This window comes from Etheostoma cragini, chromosome 2, assembly GCF_013103735.1.
Source record: "Etheostoma cragini isolate CJK2018 chromosome 2, CSU_Ecrag_1.0, whole genome shotgun sequence".
NCBI classification, from domain to species: domain Eukaryota; kingdom Metazoa; phylum Chordata; class Actinopteri; order Perciformes; family Percidae; genus Etheostoma; species Etheostoma cragini.
The window spans coordinates 27,628,040-27,637,604 of record NC_048408.1 but is presented as its reverse complement, the minus strand read 5'-3'; the positions used below and the strand labels follow the sequence as shown (position 1 = coordinate 27,637,604).

The window sequence follows — 9,565 nt, the reverse complement described above, 5'->3', positions numbered from 1 at the left end:
CTCACAGGGTACTATTAAGCTGCTGCTTTGCCATATGAGCTGACACTTAGGAGAAAATCTTAATTTCAATGTGATATCTATGTGATTGTGTTTTACTGCTTTGTTCCTCCATGTGAAGCATGCCTGGCTGCTTCCTTTCCTACTTAGAACTCTTTGATGTAGACAAATGGACCAATCAGGACACTCTCTTCTAATTATCCTCCACTCACCGGGGCCCTGCCCCTTCTGCCATGGATGACACTGATGGTTTATTCAACCTGTTTCTTTCTGCTTTTCTGTTTTATTGCAGGCTTTTGTCGACTGGCAGACGATCTGAGGACATCAAACCCGAGGTAATTATTCCCATTGTCCTGGACTCCATAGAGGCCCAGCCTGATGCATGAAGATGGCAAACACCTGCATTACACAGGCACACTCCAGGTCTATGGTTTGCCAACCATATGCAACACATTGTAACATCTATAGGAGTTTTGCTGAGTGACATCCCTTACGCACACTAACTGATACCACAAGAAGTACATGCTGCTGGGTAAAGTGACCGCACACATGGAGATCATCTGGTCAGCTCCCAGAGTAGGCAGAGTGTCCGTCTTTGTCAAATTTGTCCTTGAGCAAAACACACATGGGCCCTACTGCGGTGGGTGAGCTGATCCTGTGGTCTCTTTGGTGACATTAATAACAATTGAGAGTTATTACCTGAGGCTATAACGTGCCGCCTTTTGAACATTAAGATGATGTTAATGGCATGCCTTCATGATTGCTTTTACATTTGACAGGCTTTTGTGTTGGATGTTTTGCAAAGGTTTTTCTTGTATTGCTGAATATCTCGTGTTGCGGGAGATAGAAGTTTAATCTTTTAATAGAATTTGAATTCCTACTTAATGAATACCTCAATAACTAACCAGTTCTGGGAAATGTCACCACAGCCTACTTAATGCTAAGAAAGAGCTATTAACTGTTCTGCTCTTTTGTGTCTCCACTTCAAACCTGTATCTACGAGGTTCAACTTCCGCAATTGTTCAGTTAACGCTGGAAATTCTACTGGATGTCTTATATGTGGGCCGGGTGGCCGTTACCTTCCATTTTCTTTGTGTTGGAATTTGAAACTCTGGTCGTTTTGAGACCAAACGGAGAAAGCTAGCTAAACTATCTGTTCAATCTCAGTTTTTCTTTTGCACGAGTAAAGCCGCCTTTGTACGTACACGTTCCACCAAAACAAGTAGCCTGAGGCTATTTTTCCGCAGCACCATGGCTCTCCCCGGGGCCTAGCTCCGCCCATGACAATAGTGATTGGTTTAAAGTAATGGCAATAAACCAGAGCACGTTTTTTTCTCCCATCCTGGAATGCTGTGCGGACTCGCTAGACCCTCCTCTGCGGTGCTGTGGAGGAAGGTCTGGCAACGCGAGACTGCAAACCATTTGAATGTGGAGATGAAGACTGAATTCTTTCATTACTTGACAAATATCAAGGACATTTGACTTTACTGGAATGCAGACAGTATTTCTGTCTGAAATGTCTGGAGCCACTCATCTTTCTTTACAATTTTATTTTTAATTTAACTGAGGTCATGTGTGTGCAGGGGCATTTTGAGAATTTGATGATGTTACGGGCTTCGCCCTGACCTCTGTTGGGGGGAATGCACTACTTTTGCATTTTATTGCACACTTGTACCTTATTTCATTAAATAAAATCCCTGTGTGAATCAATTTATTTAGAGAATTAGAAAATGGTTCTATGTCAACCTGTTGAGTTGATCTTAATCCATATTAAAGCACCTCAAAAATAATCCCTTTAACATCTTTAACATTTAATAATCCCTGTAAATGTGTTCTAGGCCCAGCAAGTTTCTCTGAGATGTTTAGCATGTTAATATTTGATGATTAACATAAAGTACAGCAGAGGCTAATGGGAATGTCCTTAGTTTTGCAGGTTTTTGGTCATAAGTAGTAGACATATTACAAATTTTAATTTATAGAGGTAGATGAAAACTCAGAGGTTCACCAAAGTATTCACTAAGTATAAAGATACTGTGAGGAACATGAATGATTGTAGCCTACCACTTTTAATGGCAGTCCATCCAAATAGAAACATTTGACTCTGAACCAAACATGTCAAGCTGATGGTGTTGCTGGAGGGAAGGTCAGGAGAGCAGCCAAGTCATTACGTATCATCCATTGGGGACCATGGATTTGTGTAACAAATTTGTTGACATAGTCCCCTCAGGACCTGATTGGTGGACAGACTGACCGCCACATCAGCAAAAAAAGAATAACCGGTTTGTTAACGTGAACAGGGACGGCCACTAAAGCAGACACATTTTTGCAAATCCAATTAAGAAACAAGCATGAATGATTAAAGGTCAAATTGACCTTTGTATTTGATTGACATGTGATCTTTTGGGAGTTAATACAATGTTGCAATTATTAAAGAAGCGAGAATCTCACAAAGTACAAATGTCAAAAGTGGTAATTTCAATGAGGCATAATGACTCCGCTGGCCTGTGAAAAATAGATGTAGCATTTCAGAATGAGTCGCATTATACGTTGATCTCTATCATTTTATTTCCCCTTGAAGCTTAGTATTTGTCACCTGGGGTGACAGGCCTTCTCTTGTGTCATATTCTCGGCAGCGACAGATGCGTGTGGGCCCCCAGGGTGTCGCTCCCAGTAGGCAGCTGAGCACCATTGATCTGCAGAAATTGAGCCATGATCGCTCTAATTAGTGTAGATTTAGAAACACAATCCACAAAAGGAAAGAGAAGAGAAAGAGAAAGAAAGACGGCTTTCAAACACGAGCCAGCATTAGCTGATCAGATGTAACCAAAGGAGAAGAGATGAAAGAAAAAAAATAACAAGAAATGGAGGCAAGTAAAGACCTCAAAACACTGTAGACATTTTAAGCTATTTCATATGATAAAAAATGAGCTCCTGGACTGGCGTGGTTATCTTAGAGGGGAAGGTGCTTTATAAAAGTCGCCATAGGCCAAATAATGAAAAGAAAGATCCAGACTATGAAACCGACAAGAAAGACCTACTGTGCCTTGGGTCATTTCTTTTCTCATGCCATTTCGCCCTAAACAAAACTTATGCTGGCTCCTTACAATAGTCAATTGGCTGATCTAGTTCAGAATTCCGTCAAAAGTATTTTAAAAGTGTTTTGTATTAGCTGTAATTTTCATTGAATGCTGTGAAAATTAAGGCAAGTGTCCGAAGTGATCTGATCTCAAGTTCATTCATTTAAACCGAGTATAGTGCAAAGAGACGTTATGGCCAAAGCCAGCGTTATAAGGGTTAAGGGTGTGTGTTCCCGCCACGCCTGTTGATATCATCAGGGTTACACATACATTTCTTTAAGATCTGTAGAATTTCAGTTTACAATTTAAAATCCAACAGCCTCCAGACAAACCGATTTACCTGAGTTTTTCAGGGGAAACAGAAGCTTATTTAATGAATTTCCCTCCCTTGTGCATGCAAAATAATGCCTACTAGAGTACTTTTTTGTGTTATTCCTGAACGCTTCAGATTAATATTTGAGCAGGACTGCATAGACAATTCAATATAGGTTACCAACTGTACTGTTTGGATTGGATTATCCATTTGCGATATACAAGACATTGTTTATACGATTACCAAATAAAAAGGCACCACTTATTTCAACCAGGCTAATGTGTGTGTGTTCAAAACAAGTGGTATGCTATTTTTGAAACGCTTATAAATGAATGGACTGGATCAGTATTGGAAAAGAGAGCTGTATTTGAAAGTATTGACTTTGGTATGCAGCCCTAGTAAGGCTCACAGAGGGAGATTGCAATGGATCTTTGCCCCAGAGGTTGCCAAGTTGGCACTTTTCACACTCTTAGCACCAGCGTTTTGACATCCACATTGCAGCCAGTGTTGACAACCACAGGTGACAGGCCTCCGTGGTGTTACCTGTTGACAACATCATCAACTGCACAAGTCACGAAAGAGTTCAGTTCAAAGTTGTGAATCACGCCTTAAAGGAAAGAAAGGTGTATTAATGTGTGTATAACTGATTGAAGAATGGAGTCAAATGCAGAAAAGACAATGAAGAGAATACTAATATTTTTATCAAACAGTACATTTCCTGAAATGTCAAAAAGGTTAAATAAACTTTCATCACATGATATATGACATTTGGATGTGCTCTTTGTAAGTCTACAATGTGAGTCAATCTTCCTGTTTGGTACATTGCTTATCTGTTCTATTCATACTTCATCATCACCTCCCTGTGGCTCCCTTGAGTGCAAAACAAATTCCCCTCAGGGCAATGCAGGTTTCATTCATTCATTCATTCACCTGCCATCTTTGGTCTGAATGTACCCTTTCATTCCGATCTAAGCCAAATACTCACAAACCCATTCATCCTCACTTCCCTTTTTCATTATCTTCAATGACACACACTCACTTATGCATGCAAAATAATAGCTACTAAAGACGTGTTTCATAAAGGCTACAGATCCATATTTCAACAGGACTGCATTGAAAATTCAACATGTACCTGTACTACTGTGTTTGGATTGGATTATCCATTCACCATGTAATAAAGACCTTGTTTGTACAATGACGAAATAAATGGTGCCACTTGTTTGAACCAGGCTACTAGTTAGTGTTCGAAACAAAGGGTATAATGATTGTGAAATGCTTATAAATGAATGGACTGGATCAGCACTGGAAAAGAGAGCACACTGTGATATGGCATCAATGCAATCATTGTGCCCAATCACACCAGTTTACTGCCAGGAAACTAGGGCCATTAAGTTAAATAAACTACTAATAGGTCATGTTGACAAGCGTTACTTAATCTGATAACCCTTAAGTTATAGCCATCGCCATATTACATAGTACAAAGACATTGGTAGGACATCTAAGATTTGTCTACTAACCTTCATAAAAATCTAAAAACCATAGGACTCCTCAACAATGATGGTAAGAGGCATGCTGGTGAGTTAACATGGCTTTATAAGACACTCAACACTCAAAATCTTGAAGTCACAAGAATTATATGTTCTGGAAATTCTTTTAAAACTAGAACTAGAAAATAACTAGAAGCCAGGGATGTAGTATTCGAGTCCGGTCTTGGACTCAAGTCCGGACTCGAGACCGTTTTTTTATGTTCTTGGACTTGTCTCGTACTCGCTAGTATTTGGACTCATGCATGCTACTTACTACACCATGTAAAGCACAACACATTTGCAGATGTGCAGAAACATGCAGCTTGGCAACCCACTACACCGCCATAGTTACTGCACACACAAACACACACACACATTCTACTTTGGAGTTAAGACAGGTCAGCAGGATTTGATCAAGTTAAGGAGAGGAGAGACGGTGAAGAAAAAAAAGGACTTGAAACGGAGAAAGGAAAAGAGAGAAAAAAGAGCAAGGGCTGGGATAGGGAGAGAGGGCAATTTGCTGGTTGTGCTGCCGTCGTCCTGCCAAGGCAACTCCGAATTTTGCTTCCTCTATATTTAGCAACAAAAGATAACAGGAACCAAACACACACACAGTCACACACACACACCCACCCACCCCATGGCAGTGATCAAAACCGCATGGTCAGCTGTATCTTTACACTCACACACACAGTGGCTGGTTGTTGACAATTAGGTCTGAGGTGGATGGTGCTCATTAGGTGGTGTTGCAGATTGGTTTCTATTTATAGCCAGCAGCAGGCTCAGCAGTTGCAGGCAAGCGCATGGAGGTGTTTGAAGTAGCACAGGCCTCCGGTGGGCCATGATAACGAGATGCATGCAGAGTCGATCACTCTCTAAAATGCAGGAGTTCAAGTGTGGTTAGTTAGCATGGTGTGGGTTAGTGTATGATTCAGGTCAAGGTCATTTATAGCGGACTGTTATTTGACATCATATAAGTTGTATGATCTGGGCAAGTTCAAACAGTCTATATATATATATATATATATATATATATATATATATATATATATATATATATATATATAATGGCATGCTGTTCAGGAATTTAGTACGTAAAGTTTGAATATATTGAGTAAAAGTCTGAATATAATCAGACTTTCATTCAATATATTCAGAGTAAGATTCATTCAATGTATTCAAACTTCACATATGTATATTAAATTCCCAAACTACATGCCATGATATATATATATATATATTTATATATATATATATATATATATATATATACACACACACACACACACACTGGTACAAATATTAAATAAGTATTTCTATCTGTTATTACCAAAAATTTGAATTTCAGCTGTTGTTTCATTATGTGCTATGTGTGTTAGAATGTTGGCCAATGGTCCTAATAATAGTGCCCATTGGTGCCACTGACCATTTACCAGGGACACCAGCCTGGACAGTGCTCTCCTTACAATAAGAAGAACAAGTAATAATAGAGTGCTGCATTTTTGATTTACATCTTGATCCAGATAGGCATCAAAATGCGTTAAATAGAAAGAAAATTTCCTAAAAGCCCTGTCTCACATGTTTAAATGAAAGCAAACAAGACCCCAAAACATGTTAAACATTAGTACTTGGATTTTATGTCTAGATTGACTGGTTTTACCATTTTCCTCTGAGAGCTTCAATTTGAATTCATGTCTGCCAGCGACCTCGACCTCAGGCTGGAGGCTCTCAAGGTAGTCAGCTACTCTTGATGACCGCCACGTGCTGGGTTAGTAGTAAAGAGACGGGAGCTTGGGGGGCTTGAGGGAGATGAAGGTGGGACTTTCAACACACTGGGCTGACTCGAGGTGAAAAGTTGAACACTGGGAAAACATCACAGCAACAGCCAAAGAAATACAGGAGAGAAACAGAACTATAAACGGCATTAAAGAGGATTGAACATACAGCGTAATGGTAGAACATCTGAATGAGTGTGAAGTGATGCTGTAGCTAACCTGTTGTAACATGATTATAACCTATGGTATACTTATTATTTTAAATATGTATAATCCTTTAGGAATAACTATAGTCAGGCTAATAATCCTGCCTATTAATCGTGAAAGTAAGGTAAAATCCTGCTCCTGTGTCCACATGATTAAAAATGGAATTACTGATGAGGAGCAGAGACTGTGGATTAATTTATAAATTATATAAACCTATCTGTGATCTCCACTGTTGGGCAAGTTACTTCCAAAATGTAATACACATATAGATTACTAGTTACTGTCATTTGAGGGTAATTAGTTATATTACAATGTTACTGTCTCTGACTTTGAATTGGAGGGATTTTAAATGCCATTTGTCTGATTTAAAGTCTTATTCTATACAAACCACATGTGGCTGATAGGGATGTTTAGAAGTCAGAGAGACTAAATCCATTCAAATTATGGATCATACACAGTCTGTGCTTTATTAAAATCAGCAACAGAGCATGTAGAGCATGCATTTTGAGAGCTACTCTGTTGTGATAAAAACTACCGGAGACAAGCTTATATATGGGTCTATGTGTATTTTTGTCTCCGCCCCCGGCTGCTGCTGCCTGCTCTTGTCCACTTAACAGGCGAGGCGCAGTTCATCTCAAACGGGCCTATTTATACCCGACACGTTGATATCAGTCAACAGCTCGGACACACTGCGGTCCGCGCTGACACACCGTCACCTGTTGTCCGTACCCGTCTGGTTCTAGCTCTGACCACGGGATCGGAGAAGGGACAGCTTGCTTTAACGCAGCGTAATAACTCCAGAAAATAATATCCATCTCGCAAATGTAACTGCAGTCACCTCAACCGTGAAATACATCAGCAGGAAATAACTCTTTTTTTTCCTGTGCAGAAATGTTTTGCGGTGTTGGTGAATTATTTAAAAAAAAACACACCACCAAATGTTGCGTTAAAATGCGTGGTAACTCGCGTTACTGAGCTTGTAACGAGTACAACAATACAGAAATTAAATTAGCGTTATAAAAATATAAATTATATAAATTATTATATAAATTATGCGTTATATTACTGCATTACAGAAAAACAGGAATACACTGCTGTAATTGCGTTATTTTTGTAACGCATTACTCCCAACAGTGGTGATCTGCACACAACACTCAGTCATGCTCAGTGTGAATGTACTGCGTAAGGCTTTGGGATGGGTATCATTTAAAAATATCCAATACTGGTACCGATTGCAATACTGTGACTTTAATACCGGTTCCTGAAGAATACTTTTTCAATACCAATAGTGTCTCTGGGAAGTGTAACCTTAGACAGCCAATCACAACCATTATTAGATCTTGGTAGATGTATGCTGGGTGCTTATTGGCTCACTGAGCTGATTAGATTTACTCCTTAGGTATTGAAATTGGGTATTGAACTACAAGGAATTGTTTCGAAACCCGACACTTTTGAGGAAATTTTGTTGGTGCCTAAAAAGCATTGAATTTGGTATGCAGCCCTAGTAAGGCTCACCGAGGGAGATGGCAATGGATCTTTGCCCCAGAGGTTGCCAAGTCGGCACTTTTCAAACTCTTAGCACCAGCGTTTTGACATCCACATTGCAGCCAGTGTTGACAACCACAGGTGACAGTCCTCCGTGGTGTTACCTGTTGACATCATCAACTGCACAAGTCACGAAAGAGTTCAGTTCAAAGTTGTGAATCAGGCCGTAAAGGAAAGAAAGGTTTATTAATGTGTGTATAAGTGTGTATAACTGACAAAACAGGTACAAAGAATGGAGTCAAATGCACAAAAGAAAATGAAGAGAATATTAAGACTAACTTTTTAACATCAAACACTTCAACACCATGACAATCATATTTTTTAACAGTACATTTCCTGAAACATCAAAATGGCAAAATACATTTTCGTCTCATGAAATATGACATTTGCATGTGCTCTTTGTAAGTATACAATGCAGTCAGTCTACCTGTTTGGCACATTGCTTTTCTGTTCTATTCAAACTTCATCATCACCATGCCACCTTTTGTCTGAATGTATCCTTTCATTCCCATCTAAGCCATTCATACTCACTTCTCTTTTTCATTATCTTCATCACACAGCTGTGCTAAAAGAATTCAAACTATAACGTGTGTGACGTTTAATTGTACTGTCTGTGTGTATGCATCCTTAAGTAGCCACATTCACACTTCTGTATTGGTGCAAATTAGTTTTTTTTGAGGCAAACGTTGATTTGTAGAGTTATAAACAAATGTATGTCCTTCCTACATCCATACAAATATGCATTGTAGTTATTTATAGCAATACATGTCTCTGAAAAGTATGAAACACAGGGTGGCAGTCTAAAGTGTTAGAAGAGGCCTTGTGACTGAAAGATGACTGTCCACAGACCATGAATATGTGTGTGTGGGACAGAATGCTGCATTAGGCCTTTTTTTTTAATCCGGCCATTGGTTATCAGAGCTGGTCTGTTGAGATCTTAACACTCACAGTTCAGTGTCCTACAGTATATGCCGTGGGTGTAATGGGCAGCTGTTAACACATTACAGTATCCCTGTATAAATACAAGCTTACAGGTCAGTTTGTTCATCTTGATTTCATGTTGCATCTTTTAAAAAACACAACTATCTGGTCTTATATCTTGAGTTTTGAATGAAACAATTCACT

At 39.3% G+C, this 9,565-nt stretch overlaps 1 protein-coding gene across 1 annotated transcript in view; it reads left to right on the top strand.

The window, feature by feature from the left end:
• Positions 1-286: 286 nt before the first annotated feature.
• Positions 287-9,565, top strand: part of LOC117952283 (protein phosphatase 1 regulatory subunit 29-like) — a 66,119-nt gene continuing 56,840 nt past the window's right edge. The window contains exon 1 of the mRNA XM_034884428.1: positions 287-332. The gene's annotated coding sequence lies outside the window, so the exon portion shown is untranslated. The remainder of the gene's footprint in view (positions 333-9,565) is intronic.